This window comes from Triturus cristatus, chromosome 10 (assembly GCF_964204655.1).
Source record: "Triturus cristatus chromosome 10, aTriCri1.1, whole genome shotgun sequence".
NCBI lineage: Eukaryota > Metazoa > Chordata > Amphibia > Caudata > Salamandridae > Triturus > Triturus cristatus.
Window position 1 is genome coordinate 292,126,643 of NC_140593.1, and position 21,927 is coordinate 292,148,569.

A 21,927-nucleotide genomic window follows, 5' to 3' on the forward strand; every position below is an offset into this window, starting at 1 on the left:
GTGAGAAGGCAAAGCCAAAGTGTGTCGTGGTAGCGGTGTTTGTGCACATGATGATAAATTTACAGAATGATGATCACGCTGTGCTATTATTTAAATAGATTGTGCACAGGAGGTGTAGCTAGTCGTGTTTCCTTCTGCTCCTTCCATTTGCATTCAGAGTTTTGTGAGTGTGATTGATTTCATAAATGCACTTAACTTCCATTAGCATAGCGGTGTCTGTGATTGAGTGATGTTATAATGCATACGGGGCTTCAATTTACATGGCATCGTTAGTGCCTCTGTGATATGTTTATGCTGCACACGAGGCTCCTATAAGCACAGTATTTTCTGTCATAGTGGGATACCGTAAAACATGTGGGGCTCCTTCTAGCTCAGCATTGGCCATGATTAGTGAGACTCTTTGAATAAACTAAAGACAATTGAACGGAAGTGCTAGTTTGAGCCGTATGGTGCCATATCTGTAACTAATGTAAGCTCAGGACTTCACTAGAACACCCCGTATTTCGATACACACAAGAAGTAAATGGTTGCATATTATGAAGGCTCGTTGATGTTATAATAAGTATTTGATATATTAATATAATCAAAATAAGTCGTAGTACAATGACTAACAAAAATATTTAATTGTGTTGATGCACTGCCACTGACAAGAGAAAATGTGATGCACTGTTTCTTGTGTCCGGGTCTTCAGTCACCTGAGACCACTTAACCAGAATGGCTGCTGAAATTCAGCTTTAGGATGTAGTGGTTTGCTAGCGCTTTATTCCCTCCCCTATTTCCAAGCCAAGAAGCCTCTAGAACAGTAGGTTTGTTAATACAGTAGTGCGAGAACTGGACCTGAAGTAATTTGAGTGCTTCATACGAGCATCAATTACATTTCACAAATTCACATTTATGGTTATTAGGCATGGGGCGATTAAGTGATATGTCTAGAGTCACTGGATGTTGTGGCATGTTGATATCGAGACTCAAACTTGGACATCCACTTCCAACATCGGCAGCTCTGGCCGGATGCAGGTACTCTGCCTGTTCAAGGCTCCGCAGAATCTCACAGAGTTTTTCAGTAACTGAGTTCCTCAGAGTGAAACTCAGCAAGCTCCACCAAGGCCTGGATCAGATCACAATCATGTATTTTTAAATCCACACTTTCAAAGTTTTGTAAAGCTGGGTTGCAGACCTTAGGGTTGAACATGATCTTTGTCAGGTCTCCAGCAATTTTACTAGCAAAACATTGTAATTCCTTTCAGTCTTCCTCATGCAGGAAGATATCACGGTCAAAATAAGTAACATCTGTATTCCTTTGGATGGGGATGCCAGTCATGCATGGGCATTAGTTGGTTTTAACAGGGATCCACAAACAAGCACCAGGTAATGTTTTAGATGGATGAGCTTCCACAAGGGATGTCTGCAGTATTTTGGGTCTAAGCTCGGCCTGCACCCAGGGAAACCAACCAATCCCCAACATTTCTATAGACAAAGTCCATGGAAACCCAGAGTGATGTGGCCTTTATGAATCTCAGCAGTTTTGACTATCCGAAACTCTGCAAATGTCAAATTATGGGTTAAGAAACAGAAATGTTTCACTTTTCTGTGGCAGAAAGTTCAAGAACTGCTGGCAAATAGAAAATGCCTCACCATCTAATGTTCCCACAGTTCTCCTGTTGCGTAAGTTATCAGTCTGGCGTAACTCTACAAGGTGCGTTTTCCCACCCATGGGTGACACGGGAAAACTTTGTTCAAAACATAAGCAATGAATGGGTAAGACAGGATATTGTTTCCCCACAGAACACTATTCAATGTGTAACTGATATGGAAGTATTGCTTTTGGGCTACTAACAATCTCATAAAGGGATCATGGTCACCGTGGAAACGATAGCAAACCTATTTCATTATTCACAATGCTACACACACTGCACTAAAATGAATACTTTTGGGGGAAAGTATTTATTACTACAGGAACAATCTTTTTATCAGTACATCTAAAGCCTCCATACAGAATATTATAAAAACAGTAAGAAAGAACACTATTAATAATGTGAAAAAATAACAATTTCTAACATTGTTAACATTTCCTTTAGAGCCTAACACCCTAATGTCTACTTCTATGTGATGCATGAAGGGAGCATGGGAGGCAGAGCAACTTGCAGTGTAGAGTTTCTTATGGAGAGGACCCATACTGAATAGCTTGTTGAGAGCAAAAGCTGTCTTTATCAGCGGAGGCATGAAGGCAGTGTCCCAAGCTGAGGGCAAACACCAGCTGCTGCAGGAATTGGTCAGTCTTCCTTGTGGCCTCGACTTTATCAGCTTCAGCCAAGATGTAGCATCTGCAAAGTGCAAAGTGTGCTGGCAGTAGTTGAGACTGTCTCTATCAGACTCTAGGGTGATAATCTAGGCAAAGGACCTCTCCTGACAAGTGGTAGTCCTTATACACTAAATCCTATTCGAAATTGGAACTTCTGACATAAGTTTAGGAATGTCTAACATAGATTACGTGCATCAAGATGTGCATCCCGATTGTTTCCTTATGAACATACAAGATAAAAGGACATCAATTCAAACTACACTATTCTGGTTGTATGTCTCCATGTGTTTTTATTCAACTTCCAAATCCAGATGAATGTTGCATCAAGGGTTGCATCTATGTCATAAATCGAATGATTTAATGCTTTCACACTTCTAAGAAAGATAAGGTCTGGCAACATCTGTGTCTAAGTGCTGATGTGACAATGATTCTGATTAATCAGGGAACATGGCGGCTTTCATTGTCGAAGATAGGGTCTACATAAAATGGAGTCAGACATTAGGGACTTTAAGTCATACCCTGCTTGTACATCTGAATGTGACCTCATAGGGGCGTATCAAACCAGTAGGCCTTTATCTAATGTATTGGGAAATCCATGCCCCCAAATTACTGAGGTTTAAAAAACCTAACGTAGAATATGCATTAAATCAAACTATGTGGCTAAAATATTTTTTAAAAGCCATTCAATATCAAAGCATAAAGTGAAGGCAACCAATGCATCATTCATTCAAATTATAAAATCAATATATATAATAAATATAGCGAAGCAGGAATACTTTCACGCCGTGCATTGTTTCAAATAATCAATATATATCTTGTAATCTATATAAAGGGTTTTGTGCATGTTGGCAATTCAACAGTGATGATATATAGGGCAATTTAAAAATATGGGATAAAAAAAGGCAAAAACTAAAAAGAGTCTTAATAAAAAGAAAAAATATTCTTCAGTTCATAAAAAATATAGTCTTTTGTGTTATATATGGAAAATGCATATCGTTGTTCGTTGCTTGACTACCTTGTTGAGTTCATTCATCTTCAGAGGATGTAAGCATCATTGGGTGCACAAGCAGCATATGTGCGATCATTCTAAAAACCATACAGAGTATGTTCGTAGTTGACAGTCTGAGTAATCGATGTACCAGCAATGGATTGTTTGGCGGAGGCACTCAATGGTAATTTTGGCTACTCTCCAGGGGCGCTCAAAAGATAACAGTGAGTCTAGCCCTTCATCAAGAGCTGCTTCGATAAATGACACCGGTGGTATTGCTCTGTCATAGGTAGCATCCTATAGAAGGGACACATGAATTGCTCTGCATTTCAGAAATCCTCCAAAAAGGGTGGAGAAAAAATGACGGAATCATTCCAAATTCTGCTTTAAATCCAGTCACCAGACCAGATCTAATGTTCTTAAAAAGATGCAGAACACCAGTTGTTACAGACGAATTGAACATAGTTTGTCCGATATCTGCAAAATGTGTTGGGTATTGTGTGTATAACAGCCTATGCATTTATGAACCAGCCAAAACGCATCGAGTTCATGCTTATACTAGGCCAACTGATGTTCCTCATAACATTTTGAGGTGGAGGATACAAGATCCTCCCTCAACACTGTATTGTTTCTGAAACTGTTGTCAGGTATCATATAACAAATTGGGGGTGCGCAGCTTCAAGAAGTCCACTGAACCAATGAAAGTAGAAGGATAACTTCTTTATTCACAAAATATTTGTCATAAAAATCATTGGATTTTTAGACAATCCAGCCAACGCATTTCATTCCCATATAGGGAACTTCTTCAGGGCAAACAAAGTCTCCCACATACGAGTACACTTATAGAGCTACTATCAGCAAAAATAGTTGGAGTATGAAGAGGTTGAGATCGGTGACCCTTTCCATAGACCAGTCTGCTCCTGAATGGAGCTGAAGCAACTTCCCCCAGGTATCTAGGAAGAGGAGGTCTAATGTTGGTGAAGTAGCCTCGCCAGACAGGATCAGCGACCAAGTGCAGGCTATTTATGGCAGACGAGAGTTTCAAGTCCAGTCCTGGTACAAAAGGGGGGATGGGATTCAACCGTAATATGGTGGTTCTATCCAAAAAAATCGGTAACCAGTAGAGAGCTATAATACTGTCATAATTGCCCAAGACACTCAAAGACGGAAAAAATATATATATCTTCGGTCGGTGTGATGAAAGCAATGCAATGATCAGAAGTAGAGTGCCTCTTAAGAGGGTAGATCTTCTTGGGATATGGTGTATAGTGGTGATAACAGTACATTTCTTTGTAAATTGCTGAATTCAAATAAGGATCATCATTAATCAGAGTAGCATATGCATGCAAATGGACATCATTGTTTTAACAGTCTCAATGTCCCAATCATCTAAAATAGAACCAGGTATTATAACATAATTCTTTGAAACCTTTATCACATAAGACAGTTGCAATGTCTCAGTGGGTCCCATAATCTGATGTGGAACTTTAGCCAACGCGATGTCCTTGAACACAGAATAAGCTGTAAAGTTTACAGCATAGAGACATTGACAGGCTCTATGGGATGAGGCGTGTGGCTGTATTACACGAAGCAAACACAAGGAGATGATGGACAGAGCACTGAAACTTTTCAGACACTCACCCCCAGTCACATATCTGGTTTGAATCCATCATCATTCTTTAGCTCACTTTGCCACCTCAGTTCAGACCCAACTATATGTAAATCAGTCTTTACCCCGTGCCTCATGGGAACAGCCCAGCCCGAACTGCCAAGCCAGGTCTTCCCTGAACAGGAAACAATGATCCTAGGACCGGTTTCAGGTTAACACCCTTCATCAGTCAGGCTAGCTTGAACCCAGTGGCAAAGTGAGCAAGGGACCCGTGTCTGAGCATACCCTGCCAACTTAGGGCGAACAAAGCAAACACAAGGAGATGATGGACGGAGCGCAGAAACTTTTCAGACACTCACTCCCAGTCACAGATCTGGATTGAATCCATCATCATTCTTTAGCTCACTTCGCCACCTCAATTCAGACCGAGCTATTTGCAAATCAGTCTTGACACTGTGCCTCATGGGAACAGTCCAGCCAGAAATGCTAAGCCAGGTCTTCCCTGAACCGGAACCAGGCATTCTGGACCGGTTTTGGGGTAACACCCCCATCATCCAGGCTAGCTTGAATCCAGGGGTAAAGTGAGCAAGGGCCCCGCTTATGTACATACCCTGTCAACTTAGGGCGAACAAAGCAAACACAAGGAGATGATGGACGGAGCACTGAAACTTTTCAGACACTCACCCCCAGTCACAGATCTGGGTTGAATCTATCATCATTCTTTAGCTCACTTCGCCAACTCAGTTCAGAACCAGCTATATGCAAATCAGTCTTGAGCCTGTGCCTCATGGGAACAGTCCAGCCTGAAATGCCAAGCCAGGTCTTCCCTGAACTGGAAACAAGCTTCCTGAGCGCAGGGTCATGACTGATGTACATATGGATGGGTTCAAACTGGAATGGCATGGGGAGCAAAAAAACGATGGATTTGACCCAGATTGCTGTACTGCAGTCTGTCCATCAATTGTTCTTTTTGTATTTCACGAGCCACAAGAAATGCAAATGTTTTGATTAGGATTAAATGTCCATCCAGTAGTAGAAGAAGGACGAATATCATTGACAACCTCATGATGAGAAGAAAAGTTACCAAAGTTATCCAATCATAGGACTACAGAGGAATCAAATACTTTTCACAGAACCACTGGAAAGCATGAAGCAGTCTTTGGCAGTGAGTGACTGTAGAAGAGGTTGAAAAATCTCCTGTAAAATATCCAGAGTCATTTTCAATGGCATTAGACTCTTGAGGTTCTCGAAAGGGTACCAGTTCAAATAACGTGGCACCAGGTGGAATTTCATAGTAAATTATGGAATTGTGTTGGACAGTTGCCACTGTCATATTGGCAGCAACCGTTGGGTTTGTTGTAGTCAATATTCTGCATAGAGTGATTTACTCAAATATCCACAGCTGGGAACTTAAGCTAAAAGTGTTACTGCTTTGCTAAGGGGTTGGAGTATTCCGAGTAGGGAGAGGCTGTGAGTTACTACACTGAATTCTTCTTCATGTCTGTGGTGGTCGGTTGTAGGGGACTGACCACGAAGTTTATTTTAATGTGGTCAGTAGACACCTGTCTGTTTCTTCTTGATCCAGGCAGAGGAGGCAGGATAACAGTTCTGTTGCCTTTTACCCCAAGAGCAGTGATGGGTGGACTGTAGGATGGTTCAAAAGCTTATTTGATGTGAATATTTTACTGGACTTGCTTCACCAACTTTGGGAACCCACCCATAAGCAGCAGTAATAACCTTCCCTTCACAAGCTGTGGCATCAGAGTGGTTTGTGTGAGACAACTTGCCTATGACTTCTTGGATACTCTGTGAAACATTAAAATGTTTCTCCAACTCAAATGTATCTTTCTCCCCCACCCTTCTAGAATTATCTAAGCCAGGCACATACATAGGAACTCTGAAAAGAACCTCATATTGAGTGCATCCTCCAAATACTAATCTAGAAAAGTTATTTAATGCTATCTGAACTCTCTAGAAGTTCCGATAGCAACTAATACCTGAAATGAGCACTCTTGTAGTCAAAGCTTGTTTAATCATGCCATTGGCCTCCTCTAGAAATGCCATTTAATTCAGCTTTGAACAGATTGCTGAATTGCAGAACAACTCCCAGAGCAGATATTAAATCCCTGAAAGCCCTTGTTAGCAATTAGGCTTCTGGTAGGCATATGCATGCACCCTGTCCAAGGACAAATCTCAATCCCAGTCAGGGTAAGTCAGTAACAGACTCTAAATTAACCTGGGCTCACCCTATGGTAACTTTGCATTGAGCAGTTAGGCTTAACTAAGAAGCAATGTGTAAAGTATTTGTGCACACAACACACAGTAACACAGTGAAAACACCACGAAAGGACTCCACACCCGTTTAGAAAAATAATCAATACCGTTATGACAAAAAAATCTAATAAGCAGAAGTCAGATATGAATTTTTAAAGAATAAATGTTTTTGTAATACTTCGAAACAGATAGCTCTAGCCGGGGCTATCTGGTTGCGCTTGACCGGGGCAAACCCAAATTTTTAGGCTGATCATGGTAGAGCGCCGGTCAGATACAGGGACCAGCCTTGGCCTGCTTAACAGTCGCTTGGATGCGTAGACATTGAGGAAGGTGCGGGGAGCAAAGGAGGTGATGCGTCACTGTAACTCTCACAGATAGGGAGATGCTTCAGTTCAGAGCTACGCAAAGTTGAGGATGCGTCGATAGTCTAGATGCAATCAACATTGAGGCGATACATTGTTGTCAAACTGCTGGGCTGTAAGCGATGCGTGCAGCACAAAGCGATGCATTGGTGCTGGGCCGCACAAAGTTGGGCATGCATCGGAAACAGGTGAAAATGCATTGCACTGTCGGCGATGCAGTGTCAGCAGGTTCATGCAGCAGTGGCGATGCATCAGTTTCAAAAGAAATTCAACCTGGTCGGATCGGTGCAGCGGTTTGCACACACAATGCTCAATTCCAAGGGTCCAGGACTGGATTTGCATCGCTTGGCAGAGCATGACTCACAGCAGGCAGAGTCCAGGTGCTGGTTGCAGGGTGAAGTCTTTGATATCCCTGGGACTTCAGAAACACGAGGCAATCCAACAGGTCCTTGGGGATACTTTGGTTCTGGGATGTAGAGATGCAGGTCAAGTCTTTCTCCTTCACAGGCAAGAATCAGCAACAAGCAGGCCAACACTGCAAAGTAGTTCAGCAAAGTGGCAGTCCCTCTTGGCAGCACAGCAGTCCTTCTTCCTGGTAGAATGTCCTCAGTTCCAGAAGAGTTCTGATTTGGTGGTGTCAGAGGTCCATGATTTATAGTCAGTTGGGCCTTTGAAGTAAGGAGACTTCAAAGAGATATCTTTGAAGTGCACAAAATCCTGTATTCCCTTTCCTGGCTCAACACTCACTACAGGATGGTATGCAACCCTTTGTGTGGAGACAGGACACACCTCTTTCAGGTGTAAGTGTCAGCTCTTCCCTATCATCCTGCTCAGGATGATCCATTGCCATGCAGACGGCCACTCAGTCACACCTACCCCTCCTTTGTGTATGGCTGTCTAGCGGGAATGCAGGAAGCCAACTGTCACCAACCCCAGATGTGTATTCCAGAGACAGGCAGAAGGCATCAAACAGTTATACTAGGAAAATGACAATTTTCTAAAAGTGACATTTTAAGAATTGCAATTTAAAAGCCAACTTAACCATAACTTGTGTTTTTTGTGATTTTAGAGACACTAAATTTGGGGTCCCATCTTTTCCAAATTAGAAATAACACATAATATGTAATAAGGGAATCCCAATGTCATCCTATGGGAGAGATATGTCTTGCAGTAGTGAAAATAAACTTGAGTATTTCACTACCAGGACATGTAAAACTTAAAAGTACATGTCCTACTTTTAAAATACACTGTGTCCTGCCCATGGGCTGTCCAGGGCCCACCTTAGGGGTGACCTATATGTAATAAAAAGTATAGTTTTGTCCTGGCAAGTATGTTAACTTGCCAATTCAAGACTGCAGTTTAAAACTGCACACACAGGCTCTGCACTGGCAGGCCTGAAACATGTTTAAAGGGTTACTTCAGTGGGTGGCACAATCAGTGCTGTGGGCCCACTAGTAGTATTTGATTTACGGGGCCTGGTCACATGTAGTGCACTTTACTAGGGACGTATAAGTGAATCAAATATGCCAATTGTGGATAAACTGTTACCATGTTGTAAGTAAGGAGCACATGCACTTTAGCACTGGTTAGCAGTGGTAAAGTGCCAAGATTCCTAAAGCCAGCAAAAATGAAGTCAACAAAATAGTCAAAAACAGGGGGTCAGAAGAGAAAAAGTCAAGGGAAACCACAATGAGAATGCCAGGTCCAACACCAGCTTAGAGGCAAATGCAGGACCGTTCTCTGAATCAAATGGATGAAATGCTTCCATTGGCACTAGGCACTGCAAATCTTTAATTACTGCTGAAGTGCTTGCATTTCTCTGTGGCCAAACCAATAGGAATTGAGAACATGAATCAATAGCGACCAATTTATAGTTATACCAGCTAGCTGAATGGATGGGACCAATGTGATCCAAATAAATCACCCGGAAGGGGATGTTTTAGATCATGAGAGGAGTTGGTCTTTTAACAGTGAAAGGTTGTAGGAAGCTGGCTCTGTATATACTATACCAAAGTGAGGTATACTGTGCAAAGAGTCCAGTGGAACCCCAAAGGTAGACAGAGGTAAAGTTAGATAGCACCTTACTCTCTATTTGTGGTAGTGTGGTCAAGCAGTAAGGCTTTATTAGAAGACAGTGTTAAGCATTTGTTGTACACACTCAGTCAGCAAATGAATTCACACACTCAAAGACTGAACTTCAGACCAATTGTTTTTGTATAAAAATATTCTTTTAGTTATTTTATTTCCTAGAACCAAGCAAGCCTGGCACAGGAAAGTGATAAGTACTTTGCAGTAAATATATAGATTGTAACACAGTTTGGATTGCAATTGTAAATGTACTTTGACTTGATTACAGTAGTGCAATGCTTTTCAGAATACAGTGCATATTCTTTGCATAGGACTTTTTGTAAAATTACAGATCGAGATTACTGTTCTTACACAGTGTAATATACCTGGATAATACACTGGGCTATTTCCTGCAAACAGGTAAGTAAAGTCGTTTATGTTAGTTAGTACAATTTTAAAGACTTTAATTAGGTTTTCAAACTCAACACTTCAAAACTTTTCCAAGAAAAACAGTCAATTTTATCCTATGGAGGATAATAGTGTTATCGGTTTTAGGGTAAGTATTCGGTAGTAGGAGTTGAGATTATAGGGGTAGACTCAGGGGTCCCCCAGGGTCAGGGATGCACTCTCGTTACACCCTCAGTGGCACTAGGTGTAGGGTGCTGAGGCCCAATGTTATCCAATGGGGGTAGTGGGTCTCCGGTTGGTGGCTGCTGACGAGCAGGCCATTTGGTTGTGGGAGCAAAGCTCCAGGGGCCAGATGTACGACCCGTTTTTGCAGGCGCAAATGGGCTTGCGATCCCGTTTGCGCATGCAAAAACATCATGGGCCATGTACAAAGCCTATTTAGTGAGTCACAATTTATTCGTGAAGCGCTAAATAGGTTTTGCGACTCGCTATTTGGAAGGGGCGTTCCCTTCCAAATAGCGAGTCTTAAAACCATGTACTAATGTTTTGCGGCCACAATTGCGGTCGCAAAACACTCTCAATTACCACCTACTTCAAATAGGTGGTAATGCATTTGCAAATGGGAAGGAGTCCCCAGGGGATCCCTTCCCCTTTGCAAATGCATATTTTTTTAAGGGCTGGCAGTGGTCTCACGGACCACTGGCTGCCCTTGAATAATGAAACGAAAACTTTTATTTTATTTTATTTTTTTTAATGCATCCCGTTTTCCTTTAAGGAAAACGCGCTGCATTAAAAAAAACCTGTTTTATTTAAAAGCAGTCCTAGACATGGTGGTCTGCTGAGCCCAGCAGGCCACCATCCCTGTGAGGGCCTGTCATTCCCAATGGGCTCGCACATTGCTAGAGGCTCATTAATACTAATGAGCCTCGCAATTTGAGACCCCATTGGGAATCGCAAACAGTGTTCAACACACTGTCGTATAATTTATTTTGCGCCTTGCAATTTGCGACTTGCAATTAGTCGCAAATTGCGAGGCACAAAATAAAATGGTTGTACATATGGCCCCTGGACTTTAGTTAAGGGCAAATGGGGAAACAATATAGCACCAAAGGTGCACCCTCAGCAGCACTAGGGCGGCCGGGTGCAGAGTGCTGTGTCGACGTCGAGCGCCCTGTTGTTTGAAATGGGGATCCTCCGGTTTGCAAAGGCACTGCAGGCTAAGGGACGAAGGTCTTCTGGGAGTGACCACCACTTCGAGAGGTAAGTCCTTGAGGTGTTTGCCCACTCGAGTTAGGGCCGTGGACGGTGGGTGCAGAGTGATGCGGATTTGCAGTGTCCGTCCAGAGCCAGATCTTGGAGAAGAAAAAATCCAGTGTTCACAAGATACACAGTCTTTGTGGTTGAAGGCAGACATGTCCTCCAGGGTTTTCGAGGTTGCTGGCTGCAGGATATATCGGGATTTCGCAGGAGCGGGTTCGAGGTGGACACAGGCCGGTAGGGCTGAGGCTAAGTCAGTGGGTGTCTTCCTCTTGTTAGCTTTGGCACAACTGTTTGGTCCTCCTTCTTCTTTTCTTATAGATTCTTCTGGTCTGAGGAAGCAAGATTCAGGGTTGCCCCTAAATACTAGATTTAGGGTCGTTACAGGTAGGTAAAAAGATTGGTACCACTGGGTCCCTTCCCTGGGGTGGGTACACCCCCTAATATGCCACCCTCTAGTGGGAGGGGGGCATAAGCATTTCCCCGGTTGGCTGAGTCCCCCATCTGCAAGATGGCGGGGACTGAGAGTTGTGCTTCACCTCGCCTCCCCCACCTGAGGGGTGGAGTTGGCAGAGGTGGGCTCACATCTCTTCCTCACTTGTTTTTCCCACCGGTTCTCCCACCCAAAGTGGGAGTCAGAACCAGTTGCTGGAAGCAGCAAGTGGCCGGGGAAGCTCACAAAGGCAGCAAGCCTTTGAAGCTTCCCCTTCGTGAACCCCGATCATCCTGGGGGAGGAGGCTTGACACCTCTTCCCAGGAATTGCATTGTTGCAGACCCCCGAGAGCCGCAGGCTCTCGACCCAGGGGTCCAGAAGCATGCCTGGTGGTGGCAGCTGAAAGCAGCCACTCAGCCTGAAAACTAGATGTAGGTTAATTATCAGGGGTCAGGGGGCAACTCTATAAAAAAGTGTGAAGGTACAGGACATTTAAGGGTGGCACAATAAGTGCTGCAGCCCTAAGAGGTCTTCTCTGGTCACAGTGCCCTGTGTCCTGTGGTACCATTTACCAGGGGTCAATTTGGTTTAGGCTTCAATGCAGTTTTAGGGAGGAACGTAGGCCCTGGGTACCTGGTTAGCAGGAGCCCAGCACACACTCAGTCAAAGCACATCAGCAATTCAGCAAAAAATGGGCGTAACCATGCAGAAAGAAGGCACTTTCTCACAAAGGTTTAATCTGCTGACAGATGTCACACCGCCTAACATGGTCCCTAGTATGTTTATATAAAATAGGCCACCATTAGCCTTGCTGTAGCATGTCTAGAATTGCATTAATTCCTGCATGTGTAGAAGCCAATCTCTCATGGCCTTCTTTGATTAAAACTAATTCAGACAGGCTATTAGATATCGTTCTGTCTTCCACTTCTAGTACCGTAACTACAAGAATGTTGTCTAAATTAAGGTTGTAGGAGTATTTGGGAGTAAAACCTACAGGAGGTTTCACAGTTTGCTTGGTAGCATTTATGGCTTTTCAAATATATGTACCTATCTTTGTCTGGGATCTGGTTAAGTCTGCTACTCAGACAGCCTGAATTGCAGCCTTTGCCACTAGGTCAGCTGCACAGGTCCCTTTAGTTTGACAGCTACCTCTCCCCAAATCTGTTTATTCTTTATAGGTTTGCCCTTTGAATCCTTGAATCCATTCAGCCACCAATGCTGCAAATCAACATTGTATCCTTGCACACAAAAGGATGAGCCAGACACACATTAGTGTGGGAACTGACAAGTCAATATTGTGTAATACAAGTAGCAGAGCATGTAATTCTGCATCCTGCGAGGTATTGCCACCTAGGCTTGCACTGTGGGTGCACTGTGGGATGAATTCACCATCCTTCACTATAACTTGTACTGCTGCACAGGCTGTGGAGTATTTATATTTAGTTCCTACCACATATTGGGCAAAACCATCTGTATAAATGATACTCTGGCAAGACTCATTGGAGAATGTAGTTGGAGCAGGAGCAAACTCCTGTACGTTTTGGAGAAAAGCTTGTGCATGAAGAGAAGGATCATATTGAAACTTGCATTTGTTGCAAATAATTAAGAGGACCACTGTACCCATCTCGGGTGTTGGGCACAAGCATTGGGTATGTTTACCTTTGTGGCTGCCTCTAATGCTGGTACGGAAGAAACAATAGCGATATGTTAGAATAGCTGTTTTCACAGCTGTCAGGTTTTTTTTTCAATAGAAGCAAAATGTGCGTCCTCCACGGAATCAAAGTGAAATTTCTAATTAGTGGGGATGGTCTGTGCTTTGTTGAAGGCCACATAGGATTAACCATAGTGACTGGGTATGACTCTAATAACAAGGTTGGTTTTATTGTTCCTAGCTTGTAAGCATATAGTCTCAGTCATGTCTGTTTGTAGAACACGCACAATTTCAGTATGCACGTTCAGCCACTGTTTGGATGGAAACGTAGTAGAAATTAGGTCATACAAGGACTTAACTCTCTGAGCATAGTGAGGCAAATAAGTATGTCCAAAGTTGAAAAACTCCAACAGGGATCGCAACTTTTTCAATGTATCGGGAGGCTGCAAGTTAACACACTTCTGAATAAAGTCAGAGCTAAACCCTTGCCCTCTCTGGAAACTCGTATCTCAAGACGATCACTATCAGGTATGCAATCTTCGATTTTTTTAAATAGATTTTGCAACCATGTGATGTTACTATGGTCACTACTTTGTCTATCCTACTTAGGTGTACATTCAAATAAATATTTGTGAGATAGATATTATCAATGTTTAACAATACCTCAGAATCTGGTTGTAAGATCTCCATAATTAACCTTGAAAACTAACTAGGGTTTTTTTATAGACCATATGTAGGCTTTCCTGTTTTCAGTTTCTATTTTTGGTAAATTCTAACCCCAAGCATAATGTGCGTAGTGGGACTACGTGGAGGTCCACGGAGTTGAAAACAAACTCCGTGGAGCTGTGCTCCACTACACCACTACACCACCCGCCTCCACCCCCCAACTATAAAAAGTAATTAAACATGATTACAAAATATATTAAAAACCACTTATCTGGCATGCGGTGTCCCCAGGCTGCCCTCCTCCTCTTCTTCGTCGTCTCGCTAATCCTGGTGAGAACTGCGCATGTGCGCGCGCCCATGCATTTCTTTGCAGAAATGCGCAGGCGTGCGCACATGCGCACTTTTCACAAAGATTACCGATAGGGCGAAGAAGAGGAGGAGGGCAGCCCGGGGACGTCACTTGGCAGGTAAGTGGTTTTAAACTTTTTTTAATCATGTTTAATTACTTTTTATAATTGGGTGGTGGAGGCAGGGGCTGGCCAACTCCGCTGCGGAGTGTGCGGAGATTTGCCTTCTCTGCGTTCTCCACGGAACACGGAGAAGGCAAATCTCCGCACACTCCGGGGGCATAGCGGAGTTCTCCGCCCGGGGTTAGTAAATTCTGGTGGGTTTTTTCCAGTGTTTTCAAGTGATTTCACTACCTTAAAAAACAGTAGTTATCAGTGGTTACACATTTACGTGCCATTAAAAACAACAGAAACTTGTTTTTTTCCGTTTTTTATGGAACTTTTTGCTTTTATTATTGTTTGATTTCTGCACTGATGCATGGTATATAGACAGTGTACGTACAGTGTAAATGAGGTCCAAATACATTTTTACAAATCAAACATATCGAAGTACACATACAATACTTCCTCAGTGAGTCTTTGGTCATGCACGCAACTCTTTCTTTCATTGTACACTTTTATCTGTGAAAAGGTCCTCTCAACATTGGCACTTGAGACAGGCAACGCTGAAATAGCCAGTATACAATTTGCTAGCTCCATAGCTTTCCATGCCAATACTGGTGCACATGAATATTGTGATTCTCTGTGACAGGTTCTGCAACATATGCATTGAACTGGGCGCATATGCCCTCAGAGTTATTGAAGCGGTCAAAAATGAGGCAGCACTTTTGAAACTCTGGAGAAAGTTTTCCTTTACAGAAGGGATCTATAACTTGTGCAGAGTACCACAGTAAGGCTTTGTTGACTTCAAATACCATGGTTGGTGAAGAACTATTTCTCATACATTGTAAAATAAAAATTCCTCAATTGCTCCTCAACATTTCTTTGCTTACCAGCTGGCAAGCACTCTAACATGGAATATGTTGCAGTGCCAAAGTCACTAAAAGTGTATTCCTGCCTACTCTCAATGAGATGTTTCACATCTACACCAATTATGCTTAACACTTGGTAGACAAGGGTGTGTCCAAACTCTAGTTTTTTTATTATGTCCAGTACAGCAGTCATGCTTTCCTGTAAAAATCGAAGAATGCAGTAGAGTGCATTTTTTTACAAATCACTATCAATATGTGACCAAAGATCCTCACATTTTTTGCCTTTGGCATCATCACTCAGCAAAAGTTCTGTAATTGGTTGCCACATGGATAATATAGCATTCATGGCCTCTAGGACTGAGAACCAACAGCTAAGTGACACAGTTGGGATGACTCATTTGTTGATGCTACACAAAGCATAAAAATATTTGTGTTTTAGTTTCCATGCATTACAAAACAGTACACCTGAATGGACTAAAAAGTCAATAGCATTCTTCATTAACTCTGAAGATTGTAAAGATGCTTTCAGAATACCATCTAACAAGTGGCAAGGATCTTTTACAGGGAAGCACTTCCGCCCAGGTATCGATTTTGACAGGTCATCACACAACTTTTTCATACACGTAGCTGAATCACTGCAAATACAAACAAAACCAATCCAAGTTTATTTAACTTGATAAGAACGTTTTGCAGCAGCGTTCCAAGTGACAATGCGTCCCATGTTCTCCAAAGGTCTGGTGTCATGTTTTCACCAGTATCCCAGATGCTTTGTGACTACACTCTTTTCACATATACCTGTCACTATACCTTGCATTGAATGTTTAAGGCCTAGGGTGTTTGGCAATTCACCTATCAATACTGACTCACTAGAAAAGGGGGCTGATGTATCAAGGGACTTTACCCATTATCTATGGGTAAATGTGATGGGACATATTGGGAAAGATTCTTATGAAACCTATATTTTTCCTATCAGTGCAAGACTCAAACGTAGCTAAAAAATCAAATATGATTGTGAAATTTGCTGATTCTCTACAGTTTATAAACTAAATAAACAACACCTAACACGCTTCTAACCCCTGTATCTTTAGACCAAAGGCCCCAAAACTGAAAAAAGGAAGAAGAAGAAACAATATTTTAGTGACATTCCTAAACAACAAAACTCAAGCAGAATAATGTTAGCCCAGTCTTTCGTACTGCTACCTTATATAACAAAGTTACATTTTATTGGCCGCTTCAGGAAGAAGTAAACATGACTCACTCTCCTTTTCTTTTCTTTGAATGGTATTTAGTTTGTGGTTGTGCAGGTTTTTTTCAGTGTTTATTTGTTTACACAGGTGAGAGCTATTTCCCTTCTGGTGGAGTTTCATCAGTTATTATAGGTTTAAACCTAAAACCGGACAGCCTAATCATAGGCAAGCATTAGAATGAAAATTGCACTCTGACAAAACTGAATGCATTTTCTGGCACTATGTTTTGACTAAAGAACCCATTCTAAATATCCAGGGTGCTTTAGTTTTTCTTCTGCCCAAGGTTGGTCATTAAACCTGTGGTATGTGTGTTTTTGTACTGCATATGTTCCTATTGCACATTTACATTTCTGTAGTGTGAGACTATTTAATAGGAGCTGTCAGGTTTAGAGATTGGAAAAAGAGGAGTGTTCATTGGTGAAAGGCAAGGCGCTATCATGCCGCCTTGTGTTAGACCTGACAACAATAGGATGGCCCCCCCAACTTTTTGCATTCCTCCTCCCCTTTTATGTCCTCATTTTTGCTGGTACTAGGAATCTGCATGCTTTACCACTGCTAACCAGTGCTGAGGTGCTTTTGCTCACTCCCCTAAAAATGGTAATATTGTCATGGATTCTGTGCTCCTGCGTCCTCATGGTAAATCAGGAATGCCAGTACTATTATAGTGGCCCCCTTCCCATTTGATTTATGTTATGATTACGTGTTAGTGTTTTTTTGTATCCTGGTGGTAGCAGTAGGATTGTGTGATTATGTGCTGCGCTATTCCCTGGTGGTAGTTGTAGGTACTTATACTGAGTAACTATATAAGACGCCGTTCATAGAAGCAATCAGTCCTTGGTGACAGTGGTGAACTTGTCGCCAAACAATGTAGACACTATGTCTATGTGGGGGTATTTATAGAGCGCATGGTTACTCCAAGGAGTGTCCTTGCACTAAAAGCTGAAAGGGTTGCAGCCGGGGAAGGAAAGATGATGGTTTTCAGTTTCTTCCAGAACAGAGGTGTTGATTCAATGTTTCTTAGGTGGAGGGGCATTTTGTTCCTAAGGGCAGGCCAAGGCAGGAGAGACACTTGCCCCATGTCCTCGACTTTCTTACATGGGGGTGTTAGCTAGCAGCAGGTTAGAGGAACGGAGAGTTCTCCGTGGGGCATATAATGAGCTCTTACGTTTGAGATACACTGGTCCTGTCCCATAGAAGGCTTTCTGGGTAACGAGCAGGGTCTTAAAGATTACTCTTTTCCTTACTGGGAGCCAATGAAGACTCCTCAGAACGTGGGACACATGCGCATTCCAGGGGAGCTCAAAGATAGTATGGGCTGCTGCATTCTGGACCAGCTGAAGTCTGTCCAGCAAATAACTAGGCATGCCCAGATAGAGGCCATTCCCGTAGTCCAGCCGGGATATAATCAGGGCTTGAATCACCTGTTGTCTTGCAGCTCTCCACAGAAAAAATAGAAATTTCCGCAAGAGACAAAACAGAGTAAAGGAGGTGCCTACTACAGAGTTGACTTTGGCGCAGAATAGCAACTGGTTGTCCACTTTGAACCACAAATTTTTCACTACCGAGTTGTTGTTGGCCGTGGAGGCTGGCTCATCCGCTGGCCAGAAGACCTGCAGCAGTGTCTCAGCGCCCTTGCCGAAGAAGAGTAACTCTGTCGTCCCTGCATCACATTTCAGCTGATTCACAGCCAGCCACCTGAAAACCACTGAAAGGCAGGCACTGATTGACATACCAGGACATGGCTTGTTGTTCTTCCATGTAAACGACAGCTGCATGTCATCTGCATAAGACACAATTGTGGCCCAGAGGGATTCAGCCAAAGTGGCCAAGGGTGTGAGGTAGATGTTAAACAGGGTCAGACTCAAGGCCAAACCCTGCAAGACCCCAACTTTCAGACGACACGAAGCGGCAGAGTAGGGATGGCACCAGACCTCCTGCCCTCTCCCCTTGAGAAAAGATGCCAGCCATTTTCAGGCCAGAACCCTTATGTTAATTGAGTGCAGCCGAGTCAGGAGCATCTGGTGCGAGACCATATCGAAAGTGGCCAATAGGTCTAACAAGAACAGCAATGCTCTCTCACCTGCCTCCAGGCTCAGCCAAATGGAATTCACCACCTCCAAAAGGGCGTTTTCAGTGCTATGGTTCGGTCGAAAGCCTGACTGGCTCGGGTGAAGTAGGCATTTTATTTCAAGAAAAGAAGATAGCTGCCGGTTCATATGTTTTTCTAGGAGCTTTGAGAAAGCCTGGAGAAAGGAGATAGGTCTATAGATGGCAGGGTCCGAGGGATTAGCCCGGGCCTTTCTTAGCAATGGAATAACCTTTGTCTGTTTCCATTTAGTGGGAACCATAGCAGACGAGAGGGAGAAGTTTAGTAACTGGTTCATAGATGGATTTATGGCCGCTTTTCCCAGGACCAGAATGGAAGCGGAGGCAGGTTCCACCGGAGAGACAGATTTAAGGCCTTTTAAGGCCCTCGGAGAGTCTTCCAGGGAGATAGGGTCAAAAAAGTTCAGAGAACATATTTCCGTGAAGGGCGTGGACTGTGATTAAGTGTTCTCTGATCATTGCCCACTTCTAAGGCAGGGCCTGATGTAACATATCCCATCATAAATGGAGGGAGGCTGACCTGGGTGGAATCTATTTTTTCCTGGAAGAATGAGTCGAGCGTCTCACACCATTCCTCAGAGGGCGGTTTCTCATTGGAACTAACTTTGGGTGTGGAGAAGGACTTCACAGTTCTGAAAATTTCTCTCGAATGACTGCCTGCCCTTAGTATTTTGGCCTCAAAATAGGTTTTTATTGCTAACTTAATTTCTTTATAGTCGTTTCCGAGCACTAATTTATAATCTGTTTTGGCTGCTGGACAGTAGTTTATCCTCCATAACCTCTCTTTAGGTTTACAAACTAGTTTAGAATCTTTTAGGGACAAATGAACCATGGGCTAGGCGCTTTTGACAGCTGCTGTTTGGTACTACTTTCTGGAGCCAGATCTAGGCAGGCAGACTCAATCCAGCCCTTAACCAGGTCCACATCATTGCTAATCATGCCAGTTAACGAGGGTCTACTAGCATTAAGCTTGTTACTCATCAAGTCTGATTTAATTTTACTGAGGGCCCTAACAGTGCAAGGAAAGAGGGACGTTACTCAGTTTTGGCCATCTGAACCTAAACATAAGATGGTCAGACCAGACCAAAGGAGAGGGAGGATCGGCATCAAGGGGAATCAACCTAAATATTTGGTCTAGCATATGCCCGGCCAAGTGTGTTGGGGCCATAGTGATAGGCATAAGGCCCATGGCTGTGCAGCGCTCCATGAGTGTATGGCTGTCCTTTAGCTGATCACAGTAAATGTGTAAATTGAAATCCCCCAACAGGACACAATGTCCGTACCCAAGTGTCAGAGGGGATACCGCTTCACAAAGTGCGGATGCAAATCCTGCAGACGTGCCCCGGGGTCTGTATATAAGGCCCCAGGAAAGTGATTGTTTAGGAGAGAGGGAAAGGGTAAACCCCAGTATCTCTGCCACCTGCAGATTCACCTGGGGCAACTGGGTCAGGGTGTAGCAGTCTTTAAAAATTACAACTATGCCTCCACCCCTGCCCCAGTCCTAGCCTTCCATACAATTTTATAACCCTTGGGAACAGCTGACCAAATGTCAGGACCCGAAGAGTCTGTGAGCTTGGTCTCAGTTATGAGCAGAGCATTGAAGTCTTCCTCGCCTAAAAGGTCATATATATCAATTTCATGCTTTGGGAGGGACCGTGTATTAATTAATGCTGCTTTAAATGGAGAGAGCTGCTCAGAGCAGCATCGGGGACAGGTTTATTAATCTTAAAAAAAAATTGCAGGAGGTGCATGAGTTTCAAGAGAGACCTCGAGTGTCCAAGCTCAGCGGTGAACAACTTGCGGTAATATTAAGAGCATGAAGATGTGACGCGCTATAAGTATGGCGGTGCTTACCAGTTATGCTCAATTGAGCATAGTGACTGGCGCTGGACGCTTCCGGGATGCTGACAGGCGCAGACAGGCTTTCCTTTGGTGTGCCGGCAGCACGCCCGTATCGCGTCCGCGAAGCGGTGCAGTTTAAATGCATGTGCTAATTCAGTAAGTTAGAGTGCGCACTGTCGACAAATGGCCGGTGTCTGCACGTAACTCGTGACGGCTGGTCAGAGAGACTCTAACTGCACCCCACCATCAGCAGAGGCAATCCCCCCCACCGGTCAAAATAACAGGTAAATGTATTTTTAAAAAGTACTGATTATTAACACATATTCAAATTCATGCACAGATCAGGACATCAAACAGTGCGTAAAAATTGCTAAGAACTGGTAAGGCGGCGCAGGAGCAAATATAGTCAGTATATGAGCTGAGTAAGCAATTGTGAGGAAGATAAACCCGGTAGCGTAGAAAACCCACCGCAAAACTTTCATCAGACGCTAGCATAAGCAAACTGCTTCAGCCACTGCACATGTGAGTGCTGATCCACGTGCAAGTCGGCTCCTACTGAGAAACTGTTTGCATGTGAGTGAGGAACAACTGCACTAAGAGTGGCTATTGAAACCACACCCAGCTCTCACTCTGGACTCAGTCCGTTGGAATTCCGCACTCACCTGGCTCCTGAAGAAGTGATCCGGATGTTGGCTGCAGTCCTTCACTTCACTGTCCGTCACCTGCATTCCAAGGTGCTGCATTTCCTGTAAAGAGAAAGTGAAAAGAGAAAACGGATGTTACGAGCAAGTAGGCATTCCGGCCCGCAATATCTCAGAAGCCTGAAATTGCAGCAACAAATAGACAAGGTAAAAACGCTTCCTTTTGTTGCTCAAAATGCAGAGAGGGACAATTACGCAAAGTCCTAAAGAGTCATACTTACAGGTACTCTAACATGAGCTTTGCACAGAAAAGGCGTTATTTCTTGTGAATCTTGGCATTTAACTTTACTGTACAACACAGTTGCTACTTATATGACAATAATTCTATTGGCGTTGAACTCTCTTAGAGGGCACTATTATACCACCACTGTTTTCTGTATTTTGAACATTAATGCATCATGAAGCACTCTGCAGTATGTGATGCTGAGAATCACTATACACTTTTGAGCAAAATATGATGTAAGATGTACATGCCAGACCAAGAGAGAAATGATGTGCATTATAGTTTATAGTATGTGTATCTATTGAAAAGATGAATGCTACACACGTGTGAATAATTTAAGTGAACCCTTATATTAACAGTGTCTATCGTTCACAGATAATATCATCCTTGAGACCCCTGAGTGCTTGGCACACTTGAGCCATTGAACCCTGTGGACAATGTCCTTCTGGAATCCTGAAAACCAGTGGTGGCA